This window comes from Scardinius erythrophthalmus (assembly GCF_964197995.2).
Source record: "Scardinius erythrophthalmus genome assembly, chromosome: 22".
NCBI lineage: Eukaryota > Metazoa > Chordata > Actinopteri > Cypriniformes > Leuciscidae > Scardinius > Scardinius erythrophthalmus.
In genome coordinates, this window is record NC_138242.1 from 22,212,161 (window position 1) to 22,231,810 (window position 19,650).

The following is a 19,650-nucleotide window of genomic DNA, read 5'->3' on the forward strand; positions in this document are numbered from 1 at the left end:
TAGCAGGGTGTTCTGCAGTTTTTCTGGTCTGCATTTCAAGAGCGAGAGAAACTCCCAGACATGCTTTCCTATACATCATAGCGGTGTCTGCCCTGCGCCTGACCCTGGCAACAGTTTGAGTAATCTGAATGCTTTACAGAGGCAGCATGTCAGCAGCATTGAAGGGGTGCAAGGGGGGTTCGGCAGACTCTCTGCCCATCAAACTTAATCGCAAACAGCAGAGCCATAGACAACTTTTACTGCCCCCGCCATCCCTTTCAAGCAAAACCCGCAAACACATCAACCACACATCACCGACGGTTCTCTGTTCGCCAGTCTCCCGTGAGACCTGCTCTGATGTGGGTTGATCGGCACGCTGGAGGGAGACTGGGGTCAAAAAGGCGTCACAATTAATGCAATCCTGTGTTTTTTCCTCATCAAAATACACCAGTCCCCCTTGCACAACCACAATACCTAAAAAAATAAAAATAAAAAAAAAATAAAAAAAAATAAAAGAAAAAAAGAAGAGGAGGCATCCATGGAAATTTACAAATATGATGACAGACACTTTCTTTTCATTAAAGCACCAGGCCTGTCCAGTATAGAGAAAGCATAATGACAGATGTGGAGGGCAGGAATCACACTCTCTCTCCTCTTGGGGGCTATAACACCTCAGTGCGGTCATTATCCGGCCAGTAAAAGAGACACCTACCATACACAGCCGTGGATACCCCCAAAAAATGACTCATTAAAATGTGTCCCCCACCTTCACCTTAGACTGATGGTTTATTTATGGTTCTTAAAAAAGAATAACAAAGAACTTATTGAAGTTAGGCTATCCTAAATGGTATAATTGTTAAAAATACAATATCTAAAACAAATTACAACCAGACCGCATTTTTGCAAACAATGAAATCAGTAAAAATATAAGTAGTAACAAACACATACTCTACATACTGTACTATATTGTTAATTTAACAATAATAAAATTAACTACTATTCATTTTAAACTATTAAGCTATTATTAATAATAATAATGGTCATTTCTAATATTTTTTATTTAATAAAAAAACTAACTATTGTTATTATCATCATCATCATCATCATCATCATCAATAATAACAATAATAATATAAAAATTTTGCATGATTGTCATTTCTTATAATTTTCCTGAACTCAGCATTTGTGAAAATGCAATGTGGTTGTAATTATGATTTCTGGACTGTCTCTTCTTGTTGAGGTGTAAGGAACACTAATTTCCCAGCACACCACAGGTTGGCTCTGAGCTGCCCAGGGTTTTCATGATGTCACATTCTTTCCCCCCATGGTTTTCATTTGAGCCGCTCCATTTTAAAGGAAACTTTGAAACTCGAAACCCTGTACTACTTTGTTAAGGGCCAGTTGTAATACTTTCAGGATAATAAGCTTTACTGACTTGTTGATCCCCCACCACCACCACCCCCCACCCTACCCAAATCTCTCTTCTTCTTCTTCTTTTGCTCCCTTCTTTTTCCAAATTTCAGTGTATTTAACAAGCATTTAGATCTTAACCAGATGCTGTTAATGTACCATGTCTAAAATACTAAACATCCACGTGGAGAGCGGGCCCGTTTCCCTTCACGGCTCTGCTGCTGCTGCTGCTAGGAGACACAAGAAAGCTGCTCTTTCTCTAAGGCAAGCACACTTCTACTGCAGTACACCTTGTGCATCAGCAATCAGAAAATGTCTTTTGTTGCTGTCAGTTACTTTCATCCAAGGAAGTTTTCCTATGCTTCTAGCTCTTCTGTGATGTATGATGCACTTCAAAACATTAATCACCTCCATCAAATGAATAAACATGATGAAGATTAAAGCTTCTTCTTTTGCTGCACCAACACAAATTTTCCTCTCATTTCTGCAGACTTCTGTTCCTGCGCTCACCCGCATAAGGGATATTAATGGTTCCAAATAACTAGCATTAAATCTAGCATCTTCAAAGGTTTCCGCAGACAAACCCCAAACACCTGCATCGTACACAAAAAGGCTTTTTGTGTCCGTGCCATTCAGATCACCTGAGGCATCCGGAGAAAGAAGGCACTGCAGCCAGGCTTACTTTAGTATTCGAAAATAATATAAAAAGATTCCTCCTCGTTTCGTTCTCCCCCCTCCCTCCTCGCTCCTTTCTCTCTCTCCTTTTTATTATACTCCATCCAATATTTATTCAAGACATGATTATAAACATCTGCCCGGGTAGCCGTTTCATCTACACAGGAGCCAAAGGGGCTGGAAATTTCACACACGGCCGCCAACATGACCTCGGCTCAGACGGAGCATGGAGTTTTTTTTTTTTCTCAGCGCACCGCACGGCTTCCTGTCTGTGACGTCTGAAAAGCACTGGGGGCCAGGGTTAATGGCCTTTCCAATCTCTGTGATAAGAATTCATTTTGTTCTATTACCAGCAGTTATCAGAGGAGGCTGCAGCATCACTTCAGCAGGAGGTTCAATCAATGAGAGAACCTAATGAAGTAACCAGCTCTAGATCTATTTTCTTGCTCAACTCTATCAGACAAATAAGACCTATCTGTCACCCTTGTGCAGGTCTGCTCTGGAAACCCAGAAAGCCTCAGCCAAACCCCGACCGCAAAGCGAGGAGAAACAGACAGCTGAAAAGGTGGTCTGGCGCGCATGCAGATTTGTCAAATATACACAGAGAGCTGCATCATCCTTCAAAAGAAAGGGGAAAACGTGGACTGGAAAGTACCAAAACTGACTACAATAACAAATTCCACAAGCACGTTATTATGATCGATCAAAACACTGACCCAATTTACGGGTTACAGTGGTCATGTTAACATTCTGCAAATTCTTGCAGGACAGAAAAGAAGACCTCAGTGGCTACATCTAATTAGACAGAATCACGGCCAAATTTCTGAATGGAAACGGGGCTGACAATAGCTGTGCAGCTCTATCTGTGGCGATGGCTAGGAAATGGCATCCAGCGAGGAAAATGAATGAGTCCGTGCGCTTCTTCCAACTCCATAAAAACATGCAAAAAATGTCCATTTCATTACTTGCTAAACAATGTCATATGGGCTGCACTGCCCCCTAATAGACCCTGACAAAGGAGTACCAGCAGACATATGCTTTAAATAAATAAGATTACCCTGATAGACAGAGGCCTCTGACAATGTTCCCTGTTCTCTCTCTCCCTATTTTTTTCCCCCTTCCAGCGCCTGCCGTTCTTGCCTTCATTTGTCTGATACAGAGAAAATCAGAAGTACAGCAGATGCCCTGCTTTCGAGGGCCCATAAGTCTCTTTAATGGTCTTGAACCTGTAATGGAAGGACAGGAGGGCATTCAAACATGAAGTTTGTCATGTGTTCTTGCATTAGAGAGATCTTTTGTTTGATTTTACTGTGACCTAATACAATTAAAACACCATAAACATACTTTGTAATTAAGGACATGCTGTATCTGTGCCAGAAAAGACAATGAAATCGCCTGTGGGCCTTTAGGAGGTGTCAATGGCAGTTTCACAACATACTAATTGTGGCTTATTGATTCAATTTGAACAAAGTTGTTTTTGGTTTCTTTTTAAAGGAGCAATGGGCAAATTATGTTGGGCTGGGACGGTCAGCGTACAATTTGAGTCAAAAGAGCGTGATCAATATTTAAATGACTCTCTGCATTGATTTAAAATTAACTTTCAATTAAGACATCTGTTGGATTTTTAACTACAACACTTAGCCATTGAGGAGGAAATAAGGGAACATTTATTGATACTCTTAAACAGCAGTGGCCATTCCGCCATCGATTCAGTCATTTGCGCTGGCATTGGTATGCAGGAGGTTCTAACTCTTTTCTCCCAGGCACCACGCTAACAGCCCCTGGCCCTGGCCTTAGCGGAGGATAAATAAATAAATATATAAAGCCCAAACCCATCTCGCCGGACAGACAGAGGGAGATTAACCTTTATCCGGAGCTAAGTCAAAGGCATGTTATCTGCGGAACTGTTTGGAGCTGTAATTACATGGGCTCCATGTTTGTAGCCGATCGAATAGAACTCCTTGTGCTGCGTCGGCAGTCCGGAGGGGGAGAGACTTTCTAGCCGGCCTAATCAGGTAACAGACACCTTTTGTTTTGGGAGCTCATTGATGGATGAAATCTTTATCTGTAATATTGATCAGCCGGGACTCTAAACTGTCTATCTTGGCTACTGGAAGCTTTAACAAGATTGCCAACTGGAGTATATCAGTTAACATTTAATCAATGACAGTTTAAGACACAGATGCTTTAAAAAGGCTGTGTGTTTTCCTCCTGCTCTGAACGATTAGGGGAGGGATTGCTCAGAATTTATCATCCACATTCAAAGACGAAGGCCTACGTCCTTGAATGTCGGAATGTCAAAAAGGTAAAGGATATATGAATAATGAAAAAGAAACAAAATGTTGAAAACGGTACCAGCATCCATTTCTATTACGCAAACACGCACTTACGCCAACCGTCCGATTTCGTTGCCATACATCAAACAATGGGGTGGCTAACCACAACCCGCACCCTGTCTGAGAGAAAAATACATGCATGCGTCATCTTAGTAAATGTATAATTTTTGCTACCCTTGCAAAATATAGCGATGTTAGGTGCAATGAGGTGTCAGCAAGCCGAGCATGCAATCCATTAGAATTCCTGTTTGGCTTGTCTGCTGTTTGCGCAGTTCACCCCCCAGTCCCTCCCTTCCAGATTCTTCCACTTTCCTTCTTCTGCAGACTCCGGCCCAATTAGGGTCTGAGTTCGTCACAATGGCTACGGCGGCTGTCACTCATGCTCGGACCTCACCGCCCCTGGCCTATGCGATCATTAACTATTCATTTGCTTTCCTTGGCTGTCCCTTAAACGTAAAATGTGAGTGGGCTAATTATGTAAAACATTGGTGTCGGTGTCAAACAAATGTTTGCTTGGAAAATTACAAACAAGCATGTAATGCTTATATAGAGCATAAAACACACATATTTTTAAATCTGACACCAACGTGTGCATGTTTACAGTTCTAATAATTCCTGTGATCAAAGCCCATAACCTTCTATGATATTAACGAAATGCAGCAATGCATCGTGGTTACTTCTGATTTGCATCTGACAAGGTGCTTTCGAGTGACGAATAGAGGGATGTCCTTCCTAGGCCTCAGATCAAAGGCACTTCAGTGTGAATGTGGCACCAGAGATCTTTGCTTCCCTCCATGTCGAGTCAGGAAACACAATCGTCAGGCACATATTATGACAGCTGCAATTACACAGAGGTGCATGACACTATTATTGCCATTTGCCGGAGAGTGATTATGCTAATGGAGAGATGTATAGCAGGTGGCACACATGCTGGCAGCTGCCAGCCAGAGACGCGCACACACACGTGGAGCCCTCCCTTTACACACGCTCTCGCCCATCTTTCTAACAGTATGAACAATGCTTTACAACCAGCCAGTCCCAAGATATGTAATTAGGCCTCACTTTGATTTAACACTTCCTTATCACATCAAAGGCACAGGAATTAGTAGTGAAGGAGAGGGAGAATGAGACAAAAAGAGAGAGAGAGAACAAGGGAGAATGAAGGAAATTATGGAAGCCTGTTTCCACCTCAGATTAAAAAAATAAAAAAGGTACAGGTAATTGTGAGATAAAGTTTAAAATGAGAAATAATAAAGTCAAAACAACTTTTTTTTAGATACAGGCTTAAGTGCAAAAGTGAGATATAAGGTTGCAATTTGAGAAAAAAAAGTCACAATTGTGAAATATTAGGGCATTGTGATAAATAATGAAATAATAAACCAGATTGTGAGATTTACATTTAAATTGTGAGATATAAAGTTAAATTGAGATATATAAATTCAAACTGTGATATATTAAGACAGATTAAGATATACAGTTTAACTGAGAAATGTCACAATTGTGATACACAAAGTCACAATTATGAGATTAAGACATATTGTGAGATAGAAAGTCATATTGTGAGACATTAAGCCCAGTTTTTACTCTGAGGTGGAAAAAGACAAATCTGCTTAGATGTTAACAGGAAGTGGAAACGTGGCCTTGCATGTCCAAATTCAGGTATACAGCACAGTTTTTTTTTTTTTTTCTTTTGCTCCTCAATCTTGCAACCTACTTGAGTAGTTGCACTCTATATAGTATATTTAGATATAAAAGTGCACGTAAGGGTGTTTAAGCGTGCGTGTTTTAGAGGCTTTAGCATAACAGTGAGCTGCGGCTCTAGCAGCCCTGTGTGTTTCTAATTCCTTCGGCCGGGTTATTGAAACGGAATCCCCCAGCTCTGCCGGCACACTCTGGCGAAGGGGGAAGCCCTCTCCTCATCCCTGCATGGATCCTGCCTCTACATGAAAGCCCCGGAGATCCCCGCCAACAAAAATCAATGTATGGATGTTCAGAGCAGTTTTCAAGGTTTTGTAAGACAAATCTTCGGAGCATGAGCTGGTTTAGTGCTATCGAGCCGAGCTTCGATCAGCCTGCCCCGGTGAATAATACGAGAGGGCCTTGCTCACTTTACCAGCCTGTGAAATGAAGACAGGGTGCCAGCCACTTCCCTTAAAGGAATGTAACCTGAGTAACTCCCCCTCCACAAATAACCTCCCTTAATCTAATGTCAGATACCGCCTCCCTAAAGACGATCCCAGATCAGGCTGCGGCGAGGCACGGTAGTTATCGCTTGCTCGGGGCTGCATCCTCACAGAGCCCTTTGTATCTAGTGCACATTCTTCTCCTAATTAGAAGAGATGGGTGATTATACCTTTAAAAGGAGGCTACTGTTTGCAATTGTCATTTGAGGCAGGAAGTCGGTCGTCACATGGCTTGCTTGACGAGAAAATAAATTAGATTAATAATGAGCACCCATACAACAAATTATAACCTGGGGTAAAAGAAGAAGAATAAAACCATGTTTAAGCAAAATTACACTGACATGCAGTAATTAAAATAATACAACATGACATACTTCATAAGGGCTTCTTTTAGCGGCTTTGTTGACATGGCTACAGGGAAGAAGGCACAGCATATGTTTGTCTTTTCTTCTCATTTTTTAAAGGTAATTAACTCTGCCATTGCCAATTAACCAAACATCAGTTTGTCTTTAAATTTTGCTCTCAAAAAGAGTATATAGTGTGCACTAACCTAGAATAGGTTGTATAATATTGTGAACTGAGAAGCTGGACAAACCCTTTACTACACTGGGGGAAAAAAACTGGTGTACAAACAATTTTCAATCAGAAATTGCTAATAGATTTCACAAATAATTTAAAAAAATGGCAAGTAACACATATAATTAATTTTGAAGTAGAAAGACTGAAAAAGTTGTGTGGATGTTATAAAGTGCTTTTTATTGACAGTCACATATAACTGAAAAGGCAGACGGGTTTGAGATGTGTGTGTGGTGTTGAAGTAAAGGACGGCTATTGCTAGTTGACAGGTTTCAATTTCACATCCTCGATTATCTCACCCCCAATTCCATGCATGCCTAAATCTAAAAAATCTTATCCAGTGACTCCAAACAAACTCCCTTCCTCTCCAAACGCCTCTGCACACACACACACACACACGATTCCCAAGGAGCACCATCTCTCCAAGCTTAAATAGCAGAAAATTGCTCTGCTTTTCCGTGGTCTACCTCCTCATTCCTATCAGCCCAAGTGGGAACAAAAGGCTCGGATTCACTGGCGTGTGAGACCTGCTGATGGGCCGGGAGATGGGTTGCAGTTTGGTGCCGTTGATGCCCTGCTGACGGACAAGCAGGCTGATGGAAGACGGGGATTTGCGAGCCTACCAGGTCGCCATTTTGTCCCCAACGAACGAATCAGAGACACCAGGCTCGCACCCGCTATGGCTATTAGGCTCAAAATAACATGCGAGGCAGGAAACAATGCTTGATTTCATTATGGAAAACAGAACAATATCTATAAATGTCTTGGTGGAATATTTCTGGGTTTAAGTCCAGGCTAAAGACAAGACCGCTAATATAAAAGGAACTGCTCCAGTGACAGCAAAAGGGCCTTGTGTAAATTTACAGTGATGGCAGAGAAAGAACAGACCTCTCTTAGCCTCTTATTCTTCCAATCTCCCTCACGTTTTTTGCAGGAGAGTTATTATAGGATGATAAAAGCAACAACAATGTTGTGACATGAAACCGTTAGCATTAGGGTGGAAGAATGGAAGATGAAAGAATGTTCTTGGGAATTGATGATTGCTCACAAGGCCCTGATTTCAGCCTTTAATCTCATAGCGCACTCAAATTTCCCTCTGTACGCTGCTGGTTTTGGCAGCGGGGAGGGGAATAAGTGAGGCTAGAGAGAAATTAGAGGTGTAGTATATACTATAGTAACGGTATATAGCACATTCGGCTGTAATACACACTAGGTGGTAGTATACACCCGGCAGTAAAATACATTCACGTGCAATGTACTTTCAGCTGTACCACAAGCTCTGCTGTAGTACATATACATAATGCAACATACATTAAAATTGTAATCATAGTTTATGTTAGGGATACACAATATATCAGTAATCATTTTTTTTCTATTTAGTAAAATTGTAAGCTATTGGATATTTATTTGTGTATGCTCATTTCCCATAATTATTTTAGATTGAGATTTCCTTAATTTTAAACTTTGTTATTAGCAAATTATGTTAAAAGCAAATCTCAAAATATTTTTCATACTTTTCATACAAAAGTGCTGCCTAAATTCACTTTCAAAAATGCATTTATCTAATTGCATTTATTTTTTTAACATGTTTAGACACAATAGCAATGGTTTTTAATATTGGCTATTTATCAGTTATCGACAATGACATTAAAACAATGACAGGCTTATTGTATTGGCCAGAATTTTAATATTGGTGATTCACTAGTATAGGAGTAATGTTATCTTGACAACTGACGATACCCAGTCCATTTTCATCTTTCTCTAATGGATAACCGTCAAGTGGAGAGTTCTTGTGTGTGCTTTGTAAACAATGCACTCCATTTTTATAAATTGGGTCCATTTTATTAAGCATGAAGTCCTCCGATGCCCAAGTTATTCATAACATGGCCTGGGCTGATGAAGATTGGCCTATTAAGAACCTCCAGAAGCAATTAAAGTGACAAGAAGGCAAGGCCCTGATGTGTACATTTACTATGACGAGCGCTCTCCAAAGTGAATGCCCTTATTAAGAGCCACTGTTCACCTCTACAGCCTGCCACGATGAGACAGAGAGGGGTGGGGGGTGGAGGGGGAGAAGAACAACATGTCAGAGGCAAACGCCTAGAGAAATACCTATTCCTGGAGTGAGGGTGATTTGGTAATGAACCTTTCAATTCACTCCTGAGGTAATACATTCTGACTAGTGCATTAATTACTCGATAACATCCCATCAAAATGCAAATGCAGCACTTGACCCACAAGAGTGTCTCATTGGCTCTGCACTTGCCGGAGTTTCAGCGCAAATCGTCTGTTTTCCTTTATCAAACAGAGTGGCGGTGTCGTATTGGGGAGTGTAGGGTTGCTCGCTTCTAGCCATGTGTGTGTTCGGTCACACGGACCTGACGACCCCCCCGTCCCCTCACAGTCAGACAGGACCATGGCCGCATGCTGACACTCTTAATTGCAGCAATTGAAGACAGTGTGCCGCTCAGATGGAATATTTCCCCTCTGCCTGGCCATGATCTGACAAGCTTGAGACAACGCCTTAATGGCTTTTCCAGAAGGGTGGGGCCAGAGGAGAGGAGGAAGAAAGAAACATGGAGGAAATGAGAAAGATGGTCAGAATCTTTTAAAGAGCTCATGAATTTTTTTTTTCTAGTTTTGTGTCTTTAAAGGGATAGTTCACCAAAAAATGAAAAATCTGTGATCATTTACTCACCCTCCATGCCATTCCTAATCTGCATGACTTTTTCTTCTGCAGAACTATGAAATTTTAATATTCTTTTTCTCTCCATACAATGAAAGTCAATGGAGTCCCATGTTGTTTGGACCAGAATTTCATAAAGGTTTGAACGACATGAGGTTAATGATCACAGAATTTTCATTTTTGAGTAAACTATCCCTTTAAGTCCATGTCTATTAAGATATCTGTATGTTAATATTCATAACCTTTTGCAGACATTGCTACAAATGCTGTTGAATGAGCTGAAGTCTAAGTTGTTAATCTTTTGCACAAATATAGTTATGCATGTTAAAAAAAAAAACAAAAAAAAAAAAACGTCCTATTTCAACAGGAAATACCTTAATACATTTCAAGCGATTTCATGAGACCTTTGGGCAGTTTGCTTCTCGAACATGGCCAGGGGGTCCGAGAGATGTCTTTCTATCAACAGGGTTGGATTACGAGCTTCAGCTGTTAGATGATCCTTTCACACAGGAATGTCAGACAGTCTCATGCCACATCAATCCATTCATTTTCTCATCTCTCCATCTCCTTTCTCAACCCTATCACCTGACCCCTTGTTCATTCAAAATTATGACTAATTAAGTCATAAGCGAATAATTCTGGGAAGAATGGTGAGATTCTGAGAGCGAAGTTGAGGCTGTAAGCAGTGGCAGTGGAGAGGAAGCCCTGATGAAGTGAGTGTATTGTGCCAATCTCTAGAGCAGGTCATGGGAAAGTGAGCTGACAGAGGCATGAGGTGTATTATAGCGGAGAGAATCACTGTGAACGGTATGTGGCATTATCAGAAATACAAGCATGTGACAATGAGAAAGAGATGAAAATGACCTTCTGTGGCAAGGATCCTTCATGCATACCAAAGGTTTGGAGGTGTCTGCTCTGTCCTACATCGCACACATACTGGGATCTGGATCTTATTATCAGTTTGTTCCTTTTTGGACCACAGTCGCCACTGAATGATGAATTATTCAGAACGAGTTAATTGGTTTGTGTGAGGGTATCCACAGATAAAGATATTCCTTAGCAGTGGCTAATGAAAGAAAAATACCCACATTTTTCTGCCATTTTAACCCCTACACTTACACACAAAGAAGGTGGTCGAGCCCTGTAGGGGATGCTTGTTTCAGTTATCCTTGGTTGTAATTGTGAGGGGTGAAGAGCTATAAATGAGCTTCAAATCATCAGGGTTTTGGATCCATGTATTATGCAAATGCCACAGAAGCACTCCAGCAAACCTAGACACAGTCAATGAACAATCAACAGGCCTTCGCCCAATGACAGTACTTAACGCTACCTATTGTTGAGTCTCCTAAGAGTATGTGCAGCATTAAATTCCCAGCAGTAATAAAAGCTGCTCCTATTTAAAAGTAAACTCCACCACTGATACGTTCGCTGACAGGTGCGTGCATAAAGTTTATGCGTCGTAAAACATAATGGGGAACGCACACGCTTATACACACCTGCCCTGGATGCCCCCCTTCACACAAACAAATTAAATGAAAATCTGGCATGACCGCGGAGTGGAGCACTCTACTTAAGCAAGCCCACTGTCTTCTGATTAAGGAAAAAAGCCTTTGCCCTAGAGAGCGAAATTTCATAAAATACTAGTGCCTGTGTTTGATGAATCATGTCTCTTTAATGCAGTGCAGTATGATGGAAGAGAGAGATACAGGCGAGGAATCATCAACCGCTGCTCCAGCTCCCTCTGATAACACCCCATCTACAGATTGCCTTGATCAGATTCTCGTTTTATTTAAAACAGGACCAATCCCGAGGCCCGACTTCTTTTAATTTGCATATATTAACAGGGTTCAAATGCAGCAATAGCTAGGAGCACTTCCCAGTCAACTTCCCAATCTGCCTGCATAATGGCAGCCTATTAAATAGAGTTACTCATCAGTGCAGGAAGCAGACATGGGGAAAAAAAGATGGAAAAAAGCAGGCTAATGTGAGCGTTTGCTTTTATGCAATTGGACTGAAACAGACATGAATATTCCTGTTGTGTTGCTGAGAACATATTAACAAATAACATTCAAGACAATGAGAAATATTGAGCCTATTTACGTTCTTAACGTCCCTGACATATTGCACATAATTCATTGTATTATTTTAAAGAAAAAATATTTCTCTAACTTTTCTTTTTCTGCCAATGCAACCAAAGCTATGCAGGGAAACAAGTATTAACCAATAACATCAACCAATAATCACTAGTCAATCAAGTAAATCAAGTCCTAACATTTCCCACATGTATGTTCAGGAAATGTGTCAGATTACAAAGAGTTAAATGCATTGCGAATGGCATTTCAAGTTGTCCTTAAGTCATTTCCTTGGTCCAGAGGGGACGCTGTCTAACACACGGTGGTCAGTCGCTGTAAGAGAACATGATGACAGCATTAAGTCTAAATTCCCATCTGCATTATCACTGGCCCTCGTCTGATGCCGGCTAAACCTGCAAAGCTTCCTACAGTTAGCCACGATTAGGCACTGCTATGGATAATCAATACTGGCTATCAATTCCATACTTTGTTGTGATGGATGAGGTGGATGGGGAAAAGGAAAGGGGGAAACAAGGAAAGCAGTCTCTATCACAGAAAGAGACAGAAAGCAGAGGAGAGTGAGAGATGATGATAAACAGACCCATGCACCATGTACGCTGAACCCAAGAGACTGAAAATTAATCTGTTAATAAGACAAGAGTGCAAGTATACATATGCACATTAGATAATGCATTAGGTACCATGACCTAAAAATGATCATTTATAAATAAAAACATTCAGAGTTAATGTTCGTTCATAATACATTAATTTTTTTTTTATTAAATACATTTAATATAATGAACTTGTTTTAAAAAATCAGTCCCTCCAGGATTTCACGATTTTTTTGTGTGATTTTTGCGATCAAAATGACAGAAATTTGTGAATTTTTTTTTAATTTTTATATTTTATAATTAGGACATCACATTTACCATAATAGTATTATGTCAGATGCACAATAGTCATACATGACACAAATCACAAACAAAATGCATAAAGCTTGTTTATTTTGGTCTAATCAAATTCTCATCAAATTAACTTTTAAAACAACCTATGGGCAATTTTTCTACCTGACCTAAGTAAATATTAACAGCAGGTGTAGTAATTTATACTGTAGAACTGTGTGTAAATCCTGAGTAGAGGGGTCCTGAGCTGCAGAAGGCAACCACTTACTTATAGTGCGCGTTTTGCATGGCGTCCCCACTGCGTATAGCTACGCAATACGAAGTGACTGTTCGAAAGGGAACTCAGTTACTATAGTCACCTCAGTTCCCTGAGAGGGAACGAGTATTGCGTAGCTGGCCACACTATAGTAACCTGGCAAGTTGTCACTTCAGTCATTAAACCTGCTAAAATGGCGTTTTTCAGGGACTAATATCATAAACAGTCAAATAATAATATAGGCTAAGGCCGCGCCCCCTTGGCGGGCTCTGACGTGTAATGGCGTGATGCTAGCTCATTGGCGCACACGAGAGGCGCCCGCGCCATTGGATGTGCAGTTGCCGCAGCACAGCCAATGAGTGAGCCAGACACTCACTGTGCCACTGTGCAGCTGCAAAATGCGTTTTACATAATAGGCCTCAGTAACTCGAGGAAAAGGAGTTTCCCCTTTTCGCGCAACATCTATATCCACGTAAAAAAGCATTGAAACTTTAATTAAACTAGAGATATTTCAATTGGGTGATTATAATTTAATGTTTTGTGAGGTCATTTTCATCTTTGTGATTATTTTGCAGTTAAATTAGGAATTATGCATGATCGCAAAAAAATGCGACATTTTGTTGATTTAGCATTTTATTCAGCGATCGCGGAATCGCGAAAAACTGGTGGGACTGGAAAATGTAAACAAATATATATATGAGTGTATTTAGAAAACAACTAACTAAAAATAAATACTTTATTATTTTTAGTTTAATATATTCATAATTATTTATACTACCGTTTAAAAGTTGGCAGTGAGTACGTTTTTAAAAGAAATTAATTACTTTCCATTCATTAAAGAATCCTGGAAAAATATATATACATGTATCAGTTTCCACAAAAAATTAAGGAGCACAACTGTTTTCAACATTGATAATGACGAGAAATATTTCTTGAGCACCACGTCAGCATATTAGAATGATTTCTGAAAGGTCATGTGACATTGAAGAGTAATGATGTAATGAGTAATGGCTGGATTCCATCACAGGAATAAATTACACTTGCAAATATATTATATTAAAATAAAAAAAAAACATTTATTTTAAATTATAATAATATTTCAGAATATTACTGGTTTTACTGTATTTTTAAATGCAGCCTTGGTGAGACTACTTTCACAAAAACATTTTAAAAACCTTATCGACCTAAGTGATATATGTATATGTTTCTCATTTTTTACAAAGATCCCACACACATGATCTTATCTTAGATGAATGAGAGAAAGGATGCAAGGTCAGAGAGACAGTGAGAGAGAGAGGGAGAGAGAGAGAGAGAGAGAGAGAGAGAGAGAGAGAGAGAGAGAGAGAGAGAGAGAGAGAGAGAGAGAGAGAGAGAGAGAGAGAGAGAGAGAGAGATGGGGGGGTTGGTGGTTGGAGGGGTGATGGTAGGAGTCAGGATTAATTACTTGCAGGCGAGATGCACTGGGGAGGATGGGGTCACTAACTTTACCCTGTCACCTGGACGCCCCAGTCATCAATGGACTGCCGTCTAATCAGAAGTGAAGGGATTCAGGGCCCAGCGCTTTCCCAGAGATGATAGCTAATGACAAGGGTGTTGGACACGAAGCCACACACGTCACACTATTGCAGTCTCATCACAAGTGTAACCCAGTGGAAGTATCTGTGTGTGAGAGATCCATCCATATTATCACACATTAATAATAACACTAGTCTGCTGTTGTACTGCTTGAGGCAATTAGTTAATTGCTGCTTTATCAGAGCTCTATGCTGCCTGTCTTTGTGACGTCCTCCAAGCTTTGACAATGCCTTGTTTCCCTTAATGCCCTGTGACAGAGAGCATTGTACTATCTCCTATGGTTAGTGTCAGAGGAGTCACCACACAATGAAGAGTCCGCGGAGCAATTTTCCTCTCCCTGTTCGAATTAAGACCAGATCAAGTCTCTGCAGGCTGTCAGCTCACACCTTTAGCAGTCATGTGTACTGTACATTCACTAAAGCACGGCCCCTTCAGTTGCCTGCTCACTATGCAGGTTTATTAGCATTGTTCGGCATGAACAAAAGAGGACCTACTTTTTCAAGCGTATGTAAATCGAAACTGTCACGCTTTACTAAAGGTATCTCATTCCTGGATGTTTACTACCTGTCACGGACAGTAAAGAAATAAATAAAATAGTCCTTATGGTGTAAAATAATTCACAGTAGTATGCAAGGAAAATGTCCCTCAGACTTTAAATAAGCATAATGGTTTAAAGTCAGGTATGTTAATGCAAATAATCATTGCAATTTCTGCTAATTTTAACTGTCAGTGGCCACAACAGCCTGTGAAAACATGAGGTAACAATTTAGCTTTTGTATCACTCCTCTCTGAAGGAGGATCTCGTTGAAAGAAAAACAACCAGGGACGCCGGTCCTAAAGCATGTCTTTTCGAAAGCACTAACTGACTATTTTCAAAAATAATTTTGGACATTCTGCACGCAGAAACCGCAGAATAATTATGATAGCATTGGACGGAATTATTTAGAAATGACTCAATCTTGAGTGCCTGCCATCTGAAAAATGGTTTTGAGCTTTTCTGGTAAAATCACTGCTCTTTGCAAAAATAATAACACGCATACGCATAAATGACTTATTATGAAATGAAAAAAAATATTCACGAATTGAGTATTGTCTCCATTTAATGATACAGCAATATAAACTCAGGGTCCGGCTGTGGATCTCCTGAGACAATTTCCATTAACAAAAAGCCTCTCATGGTGAAGATCGTGTTTCACAAGGGATGGCCTATTTTCTGTGAAAAAGTGAGCTTTGGTTACTTTACGATCATTGTAATGGCATTGCTTACACCAAAAACTTGGCGATTTTTACAAACATGACTGATAATCTTGGCGATTTACTATTGCTCAATCTTTTTGGAGATTTTAAGACAACTTTGCTCAGGTACGATAGCAGGAGAGTGAAAAAACACTGCAAGCCTGTGTTCCTGCAGCCTGGCCTGTCTCCGTCTAATCACAGTGGAATGTGGCCGCCTCTGCGCCTCCTGCTTTGTGTAAGGAATCAAAGGGAAAATGGATGGCCTTGCATTAGTACATCACCCATGGCTAACAAAATGATGAGACCGATTTGGCTGTATGTCATATCTTTCACTTCACTGCTTTCCCATTTCAGTTTATGTAATGGCTACAAATTATGGCCACAAACCCTGGAAACACTGTCTAGGGAGGCGATCTCAAAAAGTAACTGTTATAATTGCTTGTGTGCCCTCCAAGTAAAAAAAAAAAAAAAAAAAACCCGCTAAAATATCTTGTCAAGGCTCTGAAATGCTGGCGGATGAGAATACGACCACAGGGAAAACAAAGAGCAGCTTTGAGGATCGCATTCGGAGGGTAACTGAACAAAGCATGCAGTCCTCTTCATATACACGCTTGCATCAGGCTAAAACAAAACGCGTCTTTCTTTCTTTTTTTAATGGCAATCTATAACAGAAAAAAAGAGAACATGTCCATTAGTGTATGTTGTTGGCCTACAGCTGCCATGAAAATGGTTCTCGCTGCATTGGTGGTAATTTGGCCCTGGTTGCAAACCTCCTGAAGCATTATCACTCAGAAGAAACAAAAGAGCGGGACATGCGGGGCTCTCTCAGCTCCCATCCGGCCGCAGCATTTAAAGACGTGTTCATCTCTAAAGTCAGATAGACCTTTTGTTTAAGCCCTGCCAGACAAAGGTCTCCTCTTCTTGCCTAGTTTTAATACACATGGAGGGAGGGGGGTAAGTGTGGCGAGGGAGACTCTCAGAAATAATTACCTCCATAAGATCCCATCTCCTCTCTGAGAGCCACGACAAAATGGAGAAGCAACCCAAGGATGCAAAAAAGCCCTTTATGCATCAAGCAGCCCATCAGGCATTTTTCAGGCCAAGCTACAAGCCAGGGAAATGTGTCCCACTCCACACGAACACAATTATAGTGCTTTCTTCTTTGGTCTTTTATTAAAGAGGACTAAAATACAAGCAAATGCATACAAATGCATCGTCGCTGTTATTTAACCTTTTTATCACAAATATCAGTGTGTTAAATATTTATATAGAAATATGACACAATATAAGGCAATAGAGAGTCATGCAACAGATTAAAAATTAATACAAACATCTTATTTAAGCTATCGATTTGGCTTTATGAGAAAAGCGCCAGCTGTGTTATTTCAGAACGGAAATAATCAACATAAATATAATTTAGAAGTTAATGCACATTCTTATCGCACATCTGCATAAAATATGAGTTTGCAGGGGCAACATACACTCCGCGGATCAGATCACTGTGATTTACAAATGAGGGGCGCCACTTCAAAAACATGCTTAACCACACAACCCCACTGCCTTTCCAAATTCTCAGCTTCACGATGTTTACCTTGTGTAAATGATGAGCCTTCTGGGTCCCGAGCGCAGGGAATTACAGTCGCCCTGGGAGACTTGGCAGTCTGATTCTCAGGGAGGATGGGCTCATATAGTCTCTTTAGGAGGCTATATTGCTGTTAGTGCACTGCGAGAGCTCTGCCATACTTGGTCTCATTTGGCTAATTTAGCACGTTGGGCCCATAGAGGTCGGATTCATTATCACGCACCACAGCAATCGTGCTGCTAAGACCGGAATATACGACTTCTTGTCTTCCTGATGTACATAGTCTAAGTCTAAACTGTGGGAAGGGCCATGTCTTAAAGCTTTGCGTTTATCAACAAAAATAACGCTGGCAAATTTTTGCAGCGCAAACCCTTTTCGGCATGCTTTTGTAGTCTAATTAAACAATAAGCAGTCGGATATATGGCCCTCGTGCTACAGCATGGCTGTAGTTTGCTGAGTGTGGCTTTTGGCACTAATGCATTTCTCCTTTATTTAACCACTGTAAGCGCCACAAAATCTCCCCTTAATTATGTCTTAAAAATGGCATCAAAATTGTTTAACGAAATCCATTCACATGTACATGAAGTCAATGGCATTCTAACCTTTATTCCCAAATGGTTTTATAATTATTTGGTGCGTTTCCACAGAGTTGCTTTTAAAAGAAAGATACAGGTCAGCAGTTAAATAAATCTCTTTTTTTTCTTCTCTCCCTCTCTTCATGAAACTGACTAATGACCAGAAAATGCTAAACTAAGGAGTTATACCCACGAAAACCTACCGGCCCCCTTTAACATAGAGCTGTAATTCAGCGAGGGCTGAAATGTTGCTTACTCCAGGACCTTTTCTCTGGAGCAGAGACACAAATTATTACCATCACATACTCACAGGCACCCGGCCCGGTCCTGAGAACGCAGTGGGCAGTGTCACAGGGAGGGCAGACTCCCCCCCGACCCTGCCAATTCATCCTCCCCTCCCTCCTGCGCTGGCATTTGGATAACTTTTTATATATTTATTTACCGCTTATACTTTCCAGTTGGAACAATTAACAAAAACAAGCTGTGATTTATCTGGTGCCAGTGATCCATTTCCTTAAACTTGCCAGTGTTGGGCCTGTTTGAAAGCACTTCAAACATTAGGATTACGGGGTTAAACTACCTGAATAATCTTTTTCCTACTAAGATCTGGAGCTGTAAAAAAAGTTAAACGCCACCCTCTAAACCTCCCTATTCACTACACTCGAGGCTCTAACCTATTAAAGCTAGTTACTCTTCAAGTGAACCAAGCGTAGTTGTGTATAATCAAAACAATAGCGGTTCTAGAGTCCACCTAGAGCACAGAAAGACAACGACAACTGGTTTATCTTTTCCGTAATGTACTCTGTCTGCAGTCCGCCCACTCAGTCTGATGCTAGAACAAGTGAAAAACGTATGGTCATTACACGACAAGTATAAATTCAGAATGAGTCTGTTAGTTTATACACATTAGCACCATTCTGAAGGACTGGGGTAAATATAAAAGGCATGAGCTATAGCTGGAAACACTAGGGGAGAAAAGGTGACACTTGGGAATAACATTTGAATTTGAAAATTCTGTAAAGATATACACATGATATGGTGTTTACTAGTGGCTCATTGAAGAAAGCTGTTAAAAAATAATGCAGTCTGTGGGAAACAAAAGATTGTTTCTGGTACTTAAAGCACACATAATGCTAGTAAGACATAAGGTTAGAGAAGGGAGGTTATGTATGTGTGTGTGTGTGTGTGTGTGTGTGTGTGTGTCTTTGTGTGTGCAACAGAGGTAGGCTGTCTTTCTAAAAGCAAAATAATGATTTATCTAACTGGTCCTTTAGTGCACCCAGACTCCGAAGCACCTTTGATCCAGATATAATTAATGCCAAATGTAAAACACACTCGTTTATTTCCAATATGGGTAGTTTTGGAGCTGGAGTTTCACATATGGTTCTCCGTTTAATCCCATCTGGTTCTGGAGTTCATATATAAACAGGACACTTTGGGGAACAGAGATTAATTCAGCTTTGGAATGCCATTGAAAACGTGTAAGTCGTTTCCCTCGGCCAGGTCAGGCAAAGCAAAAACAAGTTAAGCGTTCATTTGGTCGTGCGGCATTAGCGTGGGCATTATTATATAATGGACCCTGACTCACTCTTATGTTTTAAATTACA

At 40.5% G+C, this 19,650-nt stretch overlaps 1 protein-coding gene across 2 annotated transcripts in view; it reads right to left on the bottom strand.

The window, feature by feature from the left end:
• zfhx4 (zinc finger homeobox 4) overlaps positions 1 to 19,650 on the bottom strand; it is a 73,805-nt gene that overhangs the window by 18,863 nt on the left and 35,292 nt on the right. The gene's annotated exons all lie outside the window — the stretch shown is intronic.